This window comes from Ranitomeya variabilis, chromosome 5 (genome assembly GCF_051348905.1).
Source record: "Ranitomeya variabilis isolate aRanVar5 chromosome 5, aRanVar5.hap1, whole genome shotgun sequence".
Taxonomy (NCBI): Eukaryota; Metazoa; Chordata; class Amphibia; order Anura; family Dendrobatidae; genus Ranitomeya; species Ranitomeya variabilis.
The window spans coordinates 76,832,045-76,848,703 of NC_135236.1; the positions used below are offsets into that span (position 1 = coordinate 76,832,045).

The 16,659-nt window shown below is 46.1% G+C and overlaps 1 protein-coding gene across 5 annotated transcripts in view; it reads left to right on the forward strand.

Annotated features, from left to right (window-relative positions):
- Window positions 1-606: 606 nt before the first annotated feature.
- BRD4 (bromodomain containing 4) overlaps window positions 607-16,659 on the forward strand; it is a 63,718-nt gene continuing 47,665 nt past the window's right edge. For 2 of the 5 annotated variants that reach the window (XM_077262305.1, XM_077262308.1), the window contains exon 1: window positions 610-882. The gene's annotated coding sequence lies outside the window, so the exon portion shown is untranslated. Of the gene's footprint in view, window positions 883-14,528; window positions 14,669-16,659 lie in introns of those variants that run through there. The other 3 variants (XM_077262307.1, XM_077262309.1, XM_077262306.1) reach the window with 3 other exon arrangements.

A 16,659-nucleotide genomic window follows, 5' to 3' on the forward strand; every position in this document is an offset into this window, starting at 1 on the left:
AACATATGAACAGCGAAATGTTTTTGCCAATGGAGATGAATAGGAAGAGTCTTTTCCGCATGACAATTAAAATAAATAAAAATATTGAAAATATAATTAAAACAAATCAGTACTGTCCCTCATTTTCCCAATAGGAAAATGTAAAAAAATAAAAATATGAATAAAAACAACCCACCGCCACATCTAGAAAGGTCTATACTATAAAATGCCATTTTTCGGTCATGGAAAAATTCAATAAAAAGTGACAAAAATGGCGACATTGTAGTTTTCTGCTATTTCACCTCATTTGGAATTTCCCTTCCCCTTTTTACATGGTAAAGTGAACCACGTCATTAACAACCAAGTCGTCCCGCAGAAAACAAGCCCTCATACGGCCATGTTGATGGAGAAAAAAAGAAAAAAAGGTATGGCTCTTGGAGGAAGGTGAGGAAAAAAAAAAAAAGTGCAAAAAACTAAGTAAAAATGTAGGAAACTGTCCCTGAAAAGCTTCTGTGTGCTTCCCACAGTGACCAAGTACAGAGTCTACATATTTTGCTCTTTGTAGCCTGTTGCCAGGGGTAACCAAGCCAGGGATTGTTTCTCAGGTATCAGGTCTAGTAGGAAGAAAGAGGCGGAAACAGGAAGAGGAATCAGCCGCGCATGCGCAGTAGGGAAGGAGCCAGATGAGGCGGGTTTCGGACGACGTGGGTGTATGCGTATGACGTCACGGAGCGTAGCGGCGGCGCTGTGTGAGGAAGGAGCCGTGGGAGTGCGCTCTCGGTGCGTCTCCATTAATCCCTGTCGGTGATCGCTCGGTTGTCCCGGTTCTGTGGCTGAACTGGTTAGCGGCCCGTTCCTTGGCATTGTCGCTACATCGCCACGCCTCCCGGAGAGGCCTTGAAGGTGAGCACAGGGCCAAGAAGCCTGAGCTATTCACTGTTGCTGGATACGCCGGGCCCGCATTGCATAACCAAGGCAGTTTTGTGGCTGGGCGGAGTTGGCGTATCATTTTGTACATGGTCTTACTCTATTTTTCGCACATTTTCCTGTGCTGTTCTCGCCGTAGGGCTGGAGCCGAAGTCTGCGGTGATTGTATTATTGACGTAATGCTGGGAAAATCCCGTACGTACGCAGTTTACGTAGCGCTTGGCTGTGTGTGGTGTGGCCAAGTCTTCTGCCCTCGCTCGGTGTGACTCAGCCCGGGGTCGCGCAGACATCCTCGGCATCCGCCTCGGTTACGTGTTGGCGGGAGCTGTGCTGTTTACCAGTGTGTGCAGGCTGGCCTCCCTATATACGTTCTTTGCGTACAGCAGTGGGCCGGCTTTGGAGGATGGGCGGGTTACGTCAGATTCGTAGGTCTATGCAGGAAAAGCGCTGGGGGGATGGCTTACGCTTTTGGCGTAAAATATCCCGGATGTTCTCCAATGTTTACGTAACTTGCGTACATCGGTTCTATGGCTGTTCCAGGACACAATGTTTGTGATCGCTGCTTGTTCACATGTAGCACCTAACAGTGAACTTCAGGCTTTGTTTTTTTTTAAGCATCTGGATCGGTGTTTCCGAGCCTGATGTTGTTATCAATGAACCCTGCTGATGTTGCTTTTTTTTTAAAAAAAAAAAATTTAATTTAATTTTCCAAAAATGTTTTGGCTCGTCATGGCCATACGAGGGCCGGCCGGTCTTTTGTGACACGGGCCGCATTTCCTAATGTTGCTATTTTGGGGCACATGTAATTACGTAGGATGAACGAGTCCAACCTTTTCTAATTTACTAAATACATGCTGATCGGATGTTTGCTCTTTCTCCCGCTATCTCCTCTGACCTGCTAATCAGATCCCTGGCGATCATTACTCATCCATTCATTCTAGTGGCAGTAGCCGAGATTGCTGACTTTGGTCGCTGCCATTAAAATGTTACAGTAATGCGTATGATCAACACCAGCGCCATTCAGCCGGGGGTCTGGAGAACCCCTCTTCTTGTTATCTCGGGGCCATGGTGGTCTGACATACAGCGATCAGAAAGAGGAAAACTTTCAATCTTGCAAATACCCCTTTAAATTTACTCTGCTTCATTCTATTAGAGGGTTGAACAGGCACATGGTCAGCATTTTACATCCGTAAGCCACAGGAACAGTATAATAGAAACACGTCACCACTTCTGTATTTCTTACCCACTCCTGGTTTTGGCTTACAAATACTGATGTAAAATACTGACCAAATACTGAATGTGTGAATGTGGCCCAAGATAGAAAGCGATCAACACTTTGATCGCAACACGTGACGAGGGTGAGCGGGCAATGATGGCGCTGCAGCGAGACTCCTAACTGCTTAAATGCCACTATTACCAGCGGCTTTTAAGCGGTTAAAATTCTGGGATCAAAACTAAGTTCATTCCAAGCAGGAGCAAGGCTGTGCACATACAGCTCCGCTCCTGCCGCCATACATCATTATACGGGAATCGGACCACCACGTCTGGGTATATCAGGCAGTTAAAATTTTATATATATATATATATATATATATATATATATATATATATATATATATATTCCTAGAATTTTCCTTTTTTTCCCTACGTCATTATGATCAGTGCTTTGCTTGATAGTCCAGCTCTTCCTCTGGGAGGGCAGCATCTGTTTTGTGGTCTGGATCAATATGTCCCCGTCCATTCCTTGGGGAGTTGTGGCTGAGCCTTCTCCCTCCTGTGTCTTCTCTGCTGTATCCATGTACCGGAATCGTCGCTCTGGCCAGCAGTGCATCCTCTAGACGTCTTGTTTTTGGGGCAGTTATTTAGTAAACTTTGCGAATTCCACATATTAATGTGAATTAAAAAAAAACTTTTCTCAGGAACTTTATTACAATTAAAACTTAAAGTTCAATGTCTGGAATAAACTCATGTAAAGTTTAGGGGATAAATTGAGGGTTGATGGGTTTCTGAACACATGGACCCCCCGCAACCTCGGAAACGGGGCTCTGAAATGTAAGTAAGGCTACGTTCACATTAGCGTTGTGCGCCGCAGCGTCGGGCGCCGCTGCGTCGCCGCATGCGTCATGCACCCCTATATTTAACGTGGGGGCGCATGGACATGCGTTGCATTTGCGTTTTGTGACGCATGCGTCGCTGCGGCGCACGCGTCGGCGCACAGGACGCAGCAAGTTGCATTTTTTGTGCGTCCAAAATCAAGCAAAAAAAGGACGCATGCGTCACAAAACGCTGCGTTGTGCATGCGTTCACATTTGCGTTGTGCGTTGCGTCGCCCAACGCAAATGTGAACGTAGCCCAAGTGCACCCCTACTCCATTCATTCCCTAGGAGGTCCTTCCACAGATAGTGGATTACAGCGCTCGCCTATCTTCTGTCCTGTAGAGAATGGATTTTCTCAGGATTAGGCAGGGGAGATGACTTTAAGTTTTAGGAGTAACTCTTTAAACATTACAAAATGTAAATACATATCATTTCAAGCTGGTGTGAGTGAGGGGCAGTCTGGTGTAGGTTTGGTTCAGATCTTCTCTCCTAATTTTCCAATGTTTTGCTCTTTCAGAGCCGCACTACAGTGAAAATGGTGGCAGTGCCGAATCCGTCTCATGACTGTCACCAGCGGTGCTCAAACCCACCCTACTTACCATATTGGGGTCCGCCTATCACGTCTCTCTTTACATGCCTCACTAGGGCCAAATTTACTAATCACACTCTGAATCCAATTCTCTTGAATGAGAAGTTGGAGGGAAAAAAAATTCTCCATATTTGTGAGTTTGGAAAATCAGACTGCACTCAGATGTCATCAGTGTGGTCCGATGGTTTACACGGACTCATTGACTTGCAGAGCTGAATATCAGATCCAACTCATGCATGCTGTGAAAATTGGACAGGTGCATGGCCCCATAGAATAACATAGGTCCGAATGTAATCCGATGTCTTGTAGGATCGAGCTTGGACTGAAAATAGGCATTTGTACGAGCCCTAAAGCTGGATTCCTGCACTGGTGTTTTTCTCCCGATGAGGACATCTGTGTTTCATTCTCCAGTGATTTACAGTGGAAGGCCTTATTCAGACATCCAATTTTCACGTATCAATGTTTTTCAAAGATAGCAGTTGTACCAGTGATAGTCAATGGGACCATTCATATGTCCATGGAAAATCATGGGGATATGTCCGATTTGGATTCAAGTGTTAGATCAGAATTGGCAATGCAAGTCTATGGGTCCATTAAAAAAAATCACATTGCATTCAGATGACATCAGAGTGCAGTCAACTTTCACAGGCAGGTAATAGAGAAGGTGGAGAAATGTTTCTTCATTTTTCTCCACGTACGAGGATCCAATGCCACTGTGATCAAAATAAATTGGTCCATTTTTCTAGTACGTGGATAAAATCAGACGTCTGAATGAGCCCTCCGTTTTCGTCATTGATCACATTTTCGGTCTGTACATTGACAGCACTCTATATGATAAATTACGTTTTGGTGGCTGAGGAAGTCTCTGATGGAATTACCGTGTGTCTCAATGCAAAACATGGCGGGACGTCTACAAAGTATGACTGGAGATCTGTCGGTGTGCAGGACCCCCTGTGTCCACCATTTACGGTCATACACTTCCAGATCCCAGGGGTCTTCCATCTGGAGTGGATAATGAGATCCCCACTAGTGATTTAGTTCACCATCATCTGTCACTTAGTTCTCCACAGTAGTTTGGTTTCATCGGAGGGTTTCTATTCCCTTAGGGTACCGTCTCACAGTGGCACTTTTGTCGCTACGACGGTACGATCCGTGACGTTCCAGCGATATCCATACGATATCGCAGTGTCTGACACGCAGCAGCGATCAGGGACCCTGCTGAGAATCGTACGTCGTAGCAGATCGTTTGGAACTTTATTTCGTTGCTGGATCTCCCGCTGTCATCGCTGGATCGGTGTGTGTGACACCGATCCAGCGATGCGTTCACTTGTAACCAGGGTAAACATCGGGTTACTAAGCGCAGGGCCGCGCTTAGTAACCCGATGTTTACCCTGGTTACCATCGTAAATGTTAAAAAAAAAAAACCGTACATACTCACATTCCGGTGTCCGTCAGGTCCCTAGCCGTCTGCTTCCCGCACTAACTGACTGCCGGCCGGAAAGTAAAAGCAGAGCACAGCGGTGACGTCACCGCTGTGCTCTGCTTTCACTTTACGGCCGGCACTCAGTCAGTGCGGGAAGCAGACGGCGAGGGACCTGACGGACACCGGAATGTGAGTATGTACGTTTTTTTGTTTTTTTTACATTTACGATGGTAACCAGGGTAAACATCGGGTTACTAAGCGCGGCCCTGCACTTAGTAACCCGATGTTTACCCTGGTTACCCGGGGACCTCGGCATCGTTGGTCGCTGGAGAGCTGTCTGTGTGACAGCTCCCCAGCGACCACACAACGACTTACCAACGATCACGGCCAGGTCGTATCGCTGGTCGTGATCGTTGGTAAATCGTTTTGTGTAACGGTACCCTTAGGGTCATCCGCATTTTAAAAACCTTGTCATTTCATTGTTTAATTTTCAGTGGCTCTTTGTTTCCAGCACATTCAAGTTTGTTGTGGTCACAGATCAGCCGAGAGTGGCTAAAAGAAGACCGTTCCAAAACCTCAGAATGAGCTCACTGACTAGTTTCCAGTGAACTCATTTTGTAGCCAGTAGTGTAATTAGTATACAGGAGGCAAACAGTGCAAAATGTGTAAATGCTAAAATTATTTTCAGACCCAAATAAATTAATGTAACTTAAAAAACAAACAAATCTTAAAATGTTTTATTGTTGTTTTTTTTAAACATGCGGCTGCCGTACATGCATCAGTTTTCTGGACTCTTCCGTTCTTCATGGCTGTGGTTCGGAGCAGCTACTAGTGATGAGCGAGTATACTCGTTGCTCGGGTGGTCTCCGAGTATGTGTGAGTGTTCGGAGATTTAGTTTTTGTTGACGCAGCTGCATGATTTACGGCTGATACCCAGCCTGAGTACATGTGGGGGGTTGCCTGGTTGATAGGGAATCCCCACATGTATTCAGGCTGTCTAGCAGTCACAAATCATGGAGCTGCGTGGGCAACAACTAAGGCCTCTTCTGTCTTTTCAGATCCGTTGCAGTGCGTCGTTTTGGGAAAAAAATGGATCCTGCAAATGTGCAGGCAGGATCTGTTTTTTTCCCATAGACTTGTATTATCGATGGATCGCAACACGTTGCATCCGTCGTGCGACGGATCTGTCGTGTTTTTGCGGACCGTCATCTGGAAAAACGTTCAATGTAAAGTTTTTTTTATCTGCGCCGGGAAAACGTGTCGCGACGGATCCTGCGGCATACGTCGTTGACTAGAATGGAAGCCTATGGACGCAGGATCCGTCGTGACACGTCGTATGACGGAATCCAGCGCTGGAATCCGTTTTTTTTTTTTTTTTTTTTTTACACTGCGCATGCTCAGAATCAGGAATTTGTAGCCAATGGGCCAGACAGGCCCCAAATCTATATAAACCTGGCCTGGGGCGTCACCCCCAAATGTGACAGCAAGACTCCTGCCAGCCTGAAGACTGCCAGCCAGTCAATATATTGGTTTCCCTATTTTCCAGTAGCCAATCACATTTGGGAGACCCCCATTTTTAGGCATGGAAAACGGATCTGTAAAAAAAAAACGGATGGTAAAAACGGATGCAATGGATCCAGTTTTTCGACGGAACAGTCTAGCGGATCCGTCAAAATACTGGATGCGTTGCATCCGGTTTTCACTATTTTTGACGCATCCGTCGATATGTCGCGCCGACGCATTGTGACGGATTAAAAAGAACCGGAAGTGTGAAAGTAGCCTAAATCACCACCCGAGCGTGCTCTGGAAAATCCGAGCAACGAGTACACTCGCTCATCACTAGTAGCTATGTGTCAGCAGTAGCAGGCGGCTCCTGTGTGTCATTTACTTTCACTTTTGCTTCATTCTCCCTGTAATCTGTAATTAGCAGGACTGATCGCAGCATCACCGTCAGTCATGGGGACATTGTGCTTCTGCGTTGCTGCATGCCTGTAAATGCACATCCTAATCACTCGGGGTCCCTGTGATCATTTTGACGAGAGCAGAAAGTGTTGTCATGTGGACATAGGACGGACAGACTTCAGCGCTATCAATCCCAGAGCCAATACTTCAGAAAAAAGTGATAGACTGAGGGATAATGACCAGTCCTGGTGGTTTTGCTTTCATTTCTATAGCAATAACATGTGGTGAAGCCTCCTCTCATCATTTCCTAAGTGCGGTTCTGCTTTTCTCTCTCCAAACACTGCGGCTGCAGAATGAGGGCAGCTTCTGTGGTTGTGGTTTCTGTCCGCACTTCTGGAGGACAATGGTCAAATACCAAATCGAGGGGACTTTATCCCCATTTGCTGGAACAATAATTATTTATTATGCTTTGCTTATATAGCGCTATGATTTTCTGCAGCGCTTTAACATACATCATCACTGACTCCACAGCCCGGATTGCTAGAAAAAACTTTTCACCCATGGTATTTGTGGATAGCGCTTGCACCTATGATATTCTATAGGGCTGTCCTCTTGTCTGATATATTTTTTTTTCCCCTCACTGAGTTGTCTGCAGCGATAATTGGAGACATGTCTGATTTTGATACGATTGTCAAATCAAAGTTGGCAATGCAAGTCTGAGTCAGTGAGAAAAAAGAAAAAAAAGCAGAACGCACTCGGATGACATCTGAGTGCAGTCCGATCTTCACGGACTGACAGAATGTGGAGAAACTTTTTTTTTTTTTTTCTCCACGTCCGGGAAAAACTGATCTTAATAATCGGAAAGTTTCTCGGATGTGGAGACCATGGTCATGTGACCGACCCCACGGTCGCCTTCTAACGTGTCTAGCTCGTGGTGGTTTTTTTTTTTCCCCCTCAAAGGCAGCTTTCTCTAGGCTAATTTTTTATGTGCGTTTCCATAGACATCTCTATAGTAAAAATAACATTTAAAGAACACACACGTGGACACAAAGCAAAAAAAACAAAAAAAGCTTGTAAAAATTGATTAGTTTTTATTTTTACATACTAAAATGCTGCAAAGAGAAAAAAACGTTTTAAAGAGTCGCATGTGTGGGTGACCTGAAGGCGAACCCTCTGTGCTTAGGTGACTTACACATCTGTGAGATTCCGTCTAAGAACCTTTAGGCTATGTGCACATGTTGCGGATTTTGCTGCGGATCCACAGCAGTTTTCCATGCGGTTTACAGTACCATGTAAACCTATGGAAAACCAAATCTGCAGTGCCCATGGTGCGGAAAATACCGTGGTTTATTTTCCGCAGCATGTCAATTCTTTGTGCGGATTCCGCAGCGTTTTACACCTGCTCCACAATAGGAATTCGCAGGTGTAAAAACGCAGGTGGAATCCGTACAAAAAACGCTGGAAATCTGCGGTAAACCCGCAAGTAAAACGCAGTGAGCTTCACCTGCGGATTTTTCAAAAGCAGTGCCCAATCTGCAACATGGGCACATAGACTTAGACCTTTTTATCACTATGATTTCCACATCAGAGGCTGAAAAGCAGAAATAGCAACTCCTAAGTATCGGCGTGAGCTCCCAACTCCTTCCAGTGCCCTCCAGTGCTTTCTGTAGTAACCCGCGTTTCCCACCATAGTGTCCTGTATTGTGGTGATAGAGGGTCAGTCAGAATAGATTGTAAGCTCTTCTAGGTGAGGGGGTCTTCTGTTTCAGGAAGGGATGTGATTTGGCTGCACGTGTAAAGTGTGGACATTCTCTTGTCGCCTGACATCCAGTTTCCATCCTTAAGGGCTCGTGCAGATGACCGAATAATCGGTCTGATTGCCATCCAACAAAACAGATCACTCTCAGACCATTGTTCTACGGGGCCATGCACATGTCCGATTTTCTTCCTCTGACAGCTGGTCCAGGGGGGAAAAAATTAAAATTGCTGCATGCCAGAGTTTGATCTGCTACAGCTATTCGGATTGCACTCGGCCATGCAAGTCTGGGAGTCTGTGGAAAACATTGGGCTGCCCTCGGATGGCATCTGAGTGTAGTCTGTTTTTCACAGACTGACAGAATGGAGCAGACAGAAACTTTTTTTGCTCCCATCTTCTCAGCCTGATTCTCTCTGAGAGAATATACGTCCTGACAGGAGCCATTTCTATGTTGATGGCTCTTACCCCTGTCAATATTGGGAAGGCTCCTGGTCTGACGTGTCTTCATGTAACACACAACTGTGCCTTGTCGTCCCACTGCTGCCGCACCTTCATGCCTTGCATTTGTCATACGATATGTAACCAATAAATGATGTATTTCATGTCTGATCTGCCTGGTGGTCCTCAGATGCACAATACATGTCCTCCTCATAATCAGGGCAATGCCTCCCTCAGTGCCCCTCTAATTAAAATCGGACTAGTCTCATGTCGGTCCGAGGAATAAAAATTGGACATGTGCACAGCACCATAGAATATCCTAGAAAACTACGGGTAACACTCATCCCAGAATATCAGTCATGAGCCAAGAAATCCCAGCTCCTTACTTTCTGTGATCGGTCTCGAGACGGATTATACAACTGGATGGACATCAAGCTGCACAGGAGGAAGACGCTTAGTCGCCAGCACTTTTCAAGCTTTTCTTTGGGTGGGGGTGGACTTGGAACATACTTTTTGAATAAAATGGCTTTGCGCAGTCAGTTTCTGACATTGAATGTCGTCCTGTGCAGAGAGGTTTACGCTGGTTGTCCACGATCGGAAACTAGCAGTGCTCTTTGGATGCAGTGTATCTTCTTTGGGTCCAAGGTGCAGCCTGATAGTGAACGCAGGTAAATCCTCATGTGATCACTGAACCATGCGGATTTCCAGCATTCAATTGATGTCATTTCTCTACCCGAGACTAGTCCGCAAGAGAAATTGACCATGCTGCGGTCTGGAAAGATGTCCCTCTCCGCTGGTGATCCGTAGGCATCTGTGGGCGCATAGGGGCCAAATCTTACCCACTGTGCTCTCACAGCTGGCCGCTGCGGTTGTGATGCGGCATAAATCCGCAGCATCAAATCCTGATCGTCGGCACATGTCCTTATGGTGCTGGTTGTGGTGGGAAGCTTGGTGTTTGTCCTGTAGACTTCAATGTCAGACACTCAGTTTCTTGCGGAACTCTCAGACCACAGAAAATCACTTCAAGGTGTCGCTTCCTGTGTGTCCTGGGTTCTGCGGTGTTGGGCTGAGCCATGTCATCACCTAATATTGTGGCTTCCTACTTGTCTTGATGAATGTTTGTAGTTTTTCTCTGGAAGTGCAGCTTAGAGAACTTTATTTTTTTTTAATTGAATCCTGTAGATCACGCTATATAAGTCTGTATGGAGGCATGAATTCAGGGATGCCTTAGGCTGCTTTCACACATCAGTTTTTTGTCATCATTCCGTTGAATGTTGAATAAAACTAATCTGTCGCAGATTGTGAAAAACTGATGCAGATTCGTTTTTTTTTCCACCGGATCAGACCAGCTGATCCAGCTAATTGGATCCTAAAAAAAAAAAATCAGAGCCTGCACAGTTAAAAAAAAAACAACAAAAACCTGAATCTGTCGCCGAATTCCGTCATTTCAAGGATCTGGCGCCATAAGCTTCCATTCGAGCAACCGACGGATGGCGACTGATCCGTCACTGTCCGTTTCTTTTCGACGGACACAAAAAAAAGTTACTTTGTCCGTTTTCTCCGGCCGCCGGATAAACAATTTTCGACGGATCCACGACGGATGAAACATCAGGCCATCCATCACAATCCGTCGCTAATACAAGTCTGAGGAAAAAAAAGGATCCAGCGGCAACATTTGCTGGATCCATTTTTTTATTCAAAATTCGCCTGATTAAGACTGTTGTGTTAAAGGAGCCTTAGACACAATTTTGCAGCATCTGGTGACATGTGAAGTGCATCATTCAGGAATGAAATGGCAGCACTGTACACCATAAGGCTATGTGCACACGTAAGAAAAGAGGTGCAGAATTTTCTGCACAAAATCCGCATCTCCTGGCAAAATCCGCAGCCGCGGATTTGCTGCAGTTTTTATGCGGATTTTGTGCGTTTTTTATGCGAAATTGGTGTGGATTTTCTGTGGTTTTTGCCACTGCGGAATTTTAACATGGAGGGGTGCAGAAACGCTGCAGATCCGCACAAAAGAAGTGACATGCACTTCTTTGAAATCCGCAGCAATTCGACACTGATTTTTCTGCACAGCTTTTTTTTCCCCCATTGACTAACATTGTATTGTACATCACAGTGCGGATCTGCAGCGTTTCTGCGCAGAAAAATCCGCAGCAAATCCGCATCGTGTGCACATACCCTAATCATCTGGAAACATTTTAAAGTTGCAAGTTTTCTTCTTTCAAAAAACAATTGTCAGATCAGATTTACCAGCTTCTCAATATAAACTGCATACATTACATTGATCTCTTATTCCTGATGAGACAGATGGACTTAAACCAATCTGTGTTAAAATGGCTGTAAAATCATCAAATTAAAAAGAATAGTTTTGACAATTAGGCCGGTTGATTGTAAGTAATTGTATTCCCAAAAATGGCAGCCATATTGTAGGAGTGACACATTTATTGACTAATCAGCAGAATTACATTTGCATCTTTCAGGTCACAGCGACTCCTTCAGGCTGGTTTACAAATGAATGGCAGAGACAGAGGACAACACCTAAGAGAACATACAATGGGACATTTATGCCTGGGGAGATGCCTTCTAAAGATAATCCAAAGAATCAAACAGATTTAAATGTCTCAATACTGAAAGATCTGTTTACTGATGACAGAGGAAAATCTGGGGACTTACACTGATAAGGATGTATGTAAAATTCTTAGACAATGGGGCCCAATGTAACACCTGTCCTTACATGGACACAGTTCCCACCTCCCCCAGAAGGCCTCCTGTGTAGAAATCTCCTGTTATGTCTCTTAAATGTTGTCCTCTGTCATTCATTTGGAAACCTGCCTGAAGAAGGATCCGCTGTGCCCTGAAAGCTGCAAACGGTCATTGGCTAACCCGAAGGATGATTACTCCTTGAATACCTATGTCATTTTTGGGCAGAAGTATATAGTTTTTCTTTTTTTCCCCCCTCTGGCTAACAATATAAATTTGACATTGGACTTAGACATCATGCAAGAAAACTTTCTCAAAAGGGTTACACGGTAAGTACATCAGCCTTGTCAGGTCTAACATGCAACTTATGTCTTGGAATGTGGTGGCAGACCCACTGTAGACCTTAAAGCCACATCTTGCCATGTTTGTGTGCCGGTTACAGAAGACACATCTCTTATAGCTGCTGTGAGGGTTCCACATCCTGCAGCTCCTGTCTGTGCGATGGGGGGTCTGTGTGGGGGTCTGTGTGTTTGGTTATCTGTGTGGGGGTCTGTGTGACTGGGGATCTGTGTGGGGGTCTGTGTGATTAGGGATCTGTGTAGGGGTCTGTGTGATTGGGGATCTGTGTGGGGGTCCGTGTGTTTGGTGATCTGTGTGGGGGTCCGTGTGCTTGGGGATCTGTGTGGGGTTCCGTGTGCTTGGGAATCTGTGTGGGGGTCCGTGTGCTTGGGAATCTGTGTGGGGGTCTGTGTGATTGGGGATCCGTGTGTTTGGTGATCTGTGTGGGGGTCCGTGTGACTGGGGCTCTGTGTGGGGGTCCGTGTGACTGGGGCTCTGTGTGGGGGTCCGTGTGACTGGGGCTCTGTGTGGGGGTCCGTGTGATTGGGGATCTGTGTGGGGGTCCGTGTGATTGGGGATCTGTGTGGGGGTCTGTGCGCTTGGGGATCTGTGTGGGGGTCCGTGCTCAGTGTTATAAGTTGGTATGCTGTCCATCCTGTGCATCTGGGATTGTTGAGCCCTTGATGGGGGGGCACTTAGTATTTAAAGGGGTTGTCCAGAGCCGATTTAATTGTTTTATTATGGCTTTCTACATGCACAAAAGATCAATTGTAATCGCTCTATGGTGCTGGTGACATATCTTTTCCTAGCGCCGGTGATTGTTTCCAATTCCACGCCTTGTCCTCTGCTCCATGTATGGGACTAGAGCCTGATACAAAGCGGCGACAGGAGCTAGTGGGATAAAGTAAAACTCGTGGCATGGCTGTAGCTGAGAAGCCAGCCCTGGGCTTGGTGGGATTTGTAGTCCTGAGAGCCAGAAATGCCAGTCTAGAACAGCAGAGAGACTGATAAGAACTCGACCAAAAAAAACCAAAAACGTATTAAAAATTAAATAAAAAGGATGTTGGAATTGGAAACCCCTTAGATCAGTTGTATGTTCGTGGTTGGTTGGGAAGCAGCAGAGTCTTCTCCATGGCAACGCTTTCCTGGTTGTTCTCCTATAACGAGGTTTTGTGATTGGCTGCAGCAGTCTGTGTTTAAACAACTTGTCACCGCCTGGGAAGTGTTGCCATGGAAATGTGTTTTTTTTTAACCTTTTTATTATTGCCGTACTATCTGAACCAATTCCCAACATAAATTCATATGCCGGGGACTGAAATCTGTTTCCTGGGGGACGACCTTTTCCCAAGTCTCATGCACTTTGCTGCCACTGAAATACAATGCAGATTTTTTGACTGTAAACCCCCCGGCATTTCCATCCTGTATGGATGCAGCCATGCAGACCGACCATTTCACCATCTGCTCTTGGCTTTGGCCCAGATGGCTGGACGAGGGTTGGAGCCCTTAAGGTCTTCAAAGACAAGATGGCTCCCGGCAGTGCACTTGTTTGGTCACCTCTTCCTGTCCCCACGGATCATATACTTGGCCACAGGGGTTGTTTTCAGGAAAGCATCATCTCTCTATCTCCCTGCTTACATGGGGGCAGAACACTCCTGATGAGTGACAGTTCGCTCTATGGCCAAATGCGCTTTTCCAGGCTTACTCTGCAGGGTCAAAGACTGGTGGGATCCAGCCATCTTTAGATCTATGATAGTCGGTAACCGTGGCAACAAGCTGTAGACTACTAGAGAATATAAAATCTTCTATGATGGTAACAATGAGCATTTTTAGTAAGAGGTAGATTGCAATGTTGCTTGTTTTTACATACACATTACATGGCGGTTGGCAGAATGTCTCTCGTATGGTCATCTCATTATGCTGACAAATTCTTCATAAACACTGGATAATGAGGGTAAAATACTTGGTCCCAGCAATATTATTAAAACTTCTAAAATAAACAAAACCCTTTCTACACTTTGTATAAAGATGGGCAGGATGCTTGCGCTAGTTGCGTAGCTGGCCGCTTGTACAATTTACGCAATTTGCGTAGCTGTTGTAGCGTATACGCAGCGCCTGGAATTGCATTCAATTGCATCACCACGCTCCTGCTGCGCATGATGTCACTTCCGCAAACAGGGCGAGCGCGTTCGTGAATCGGCACCTTTACGCCGCCAGCGTGACGCAGCTTCCAGCCTCCTTCGCTGCGGCGACGGCCCAGTCCTTTGATCCGTCACGTAGCCGTCGTAGCTACGCCATTAGCGCTGATCGTCGTCGTGAATAGAGCACTTACGTTTGGAGCTATGTATCCGGCCAGCGCCGCTGCGCGACTTTCGTGACGCCGGTTCTCCTTGGCGGGCCGTGTGTCGGACGGGTTGGAAAGCCGCCACCGGTGGCGCACCCTCGGCGTGAGGATGACGGCTTCTCCTCACCGAGGAGCTCCCCCGCTGCTTACATGTGCGCCGGACACTTAATAGGTACGGAGAGAAATACCGGGGAAGGAGGAGCCGGGGGCCTGGAGAGCAGCCCCGAACCGGCGCCATTTTGTGGGAGAGGAGGCCCGGGGGGGTGGGCCTATGTGAGGGTGAGATTACATGGAGAGATGGCGCAGCGTGTGCACGGCGGTGTACATAATGTGCGGACACTGCGGGGAGGAGGCGGTGTATACCGGCCATTATCTGTACTGTATAGGGGGAGGGGTGTATATATGTATACATAGTGTGTATATAATATATACCCTGTGTAATGTGCGGACACTGCGGGGAGGAGGCGGTGTATACCGGCCATTATCTGTACTGTATAGGGGAGGGGTGTATATATGTATACATAGTGTGTGTATATAATATATACCCTGTGTAATGTGCAGACACTGCAGGGAGGAGGCGGTGTATACCGGCCATTATCTGTACTGTATAGGGGGAGGGGTGTATATATGTATACATAGTGTGTGTATATAATATATACCCTGTGTAATGTGCGGACACTGCAGGGAGGAGGCGGTGTATACCGGCCATTATCTGTACTGTATAGGGGAGGGGTGTATATATGTATACATAGTGTGTGTATATAATATATACCCTGTGTAATGTGCGGACACTGCAGGGAGGAGGCGGTGTATACCGGCCATTATCTGTACTGTATAGGGGAGGGGTGTATATATGTATACATAGTGTGTGTATATAATATATACCCTGTGTAATGTGCAGACACTGCAGGGAGGAGGCGGTGTATACCGGCCATTATCTGTACTGTATAGGGGGAGGGGTGTATATATGTATACATAGTGTGTGTATATAATATATACCCTGTGTAATGTGCGGACACTGCAGGGAGGAGGCGGTGTATACCGGCCATTATCTGTACTGTATAGGGGAGGGGTGTATATATGTATACATAGTGTGTGTATATAATATATACCCTGTGTAATGTGCGGACACTGCAGGGAGGAGGCGGTGTATACCGGCCATTATCTGTACTGTATAGGGGAGGGGTGTATATATGTATACATAGTGTGTATATAATATATACCCTGTGTAATGTGCGGACACTGCAGGGAGGAGGCGGTGTATACCGGCCATTATCTGTACTGTATAGGGGGAGGGGTGTATATATGTATACATAGTGTGTGTATAATATATACCCTGTGTAATGTGCAGACACTGCAGGGAGGAGGCGGTGTATACCGGCCATTATCTGTACTGTATAGGGGAGGGGTGTATATATGTATACATAGTGTGTGTATATAATATATACCCTGTGTAATGTGCGGACACTGCAGGGAGGAGGCGGTGTATACCGGCCATTATCTGTACTGTATAGGGGAGGGGTGTATATATGTATACATAGTGTGTGTATATAATATATACCCATGTAATGTGCGGACACTGCGGGGAGGAGGCGGTGTATACCGGCCATTATCTGTACTGTATAGGGGAGGGGTGTATATATGTATACATAGTGTGTGTATATAATATATACCCTGTGTAATGTGCAGACACTGCAGGGAGGAGGCGGTGTATACCGGCCATTATCTGTACTGTATAGGGGAGGGGTGTATATATGTATACATAGTGTGTGTATAATATATACCCTGTGTAATGTGCAGACACTGCAGGGAGGAGGCGGTGTATACCGGCCATTATCTGTACTGTATAGGGGAGGGGTGTATATATGTATACATAGTGTGTGTATATAATATATACCCTGTGTAATGTGCGGACACTGCAGGGAGGAGGCGGTGTATACCGGCCATTATCTGTACTGTATAGGGGAGGGGTGTATATATGTATACATAGTGTGTGTATATAATATATACCCATGTAATGTGCGGACACTGCGGGGAGGAGGCGGTGTATACCGGCCATTATCTGTACTGTATAGGGGGAGGGGTGTATATATGTATACATAGTGTGTGTATATAATATATACCCTGTGTAATGTGCGGACACTGCGGGGAGGAGGCGGTGTA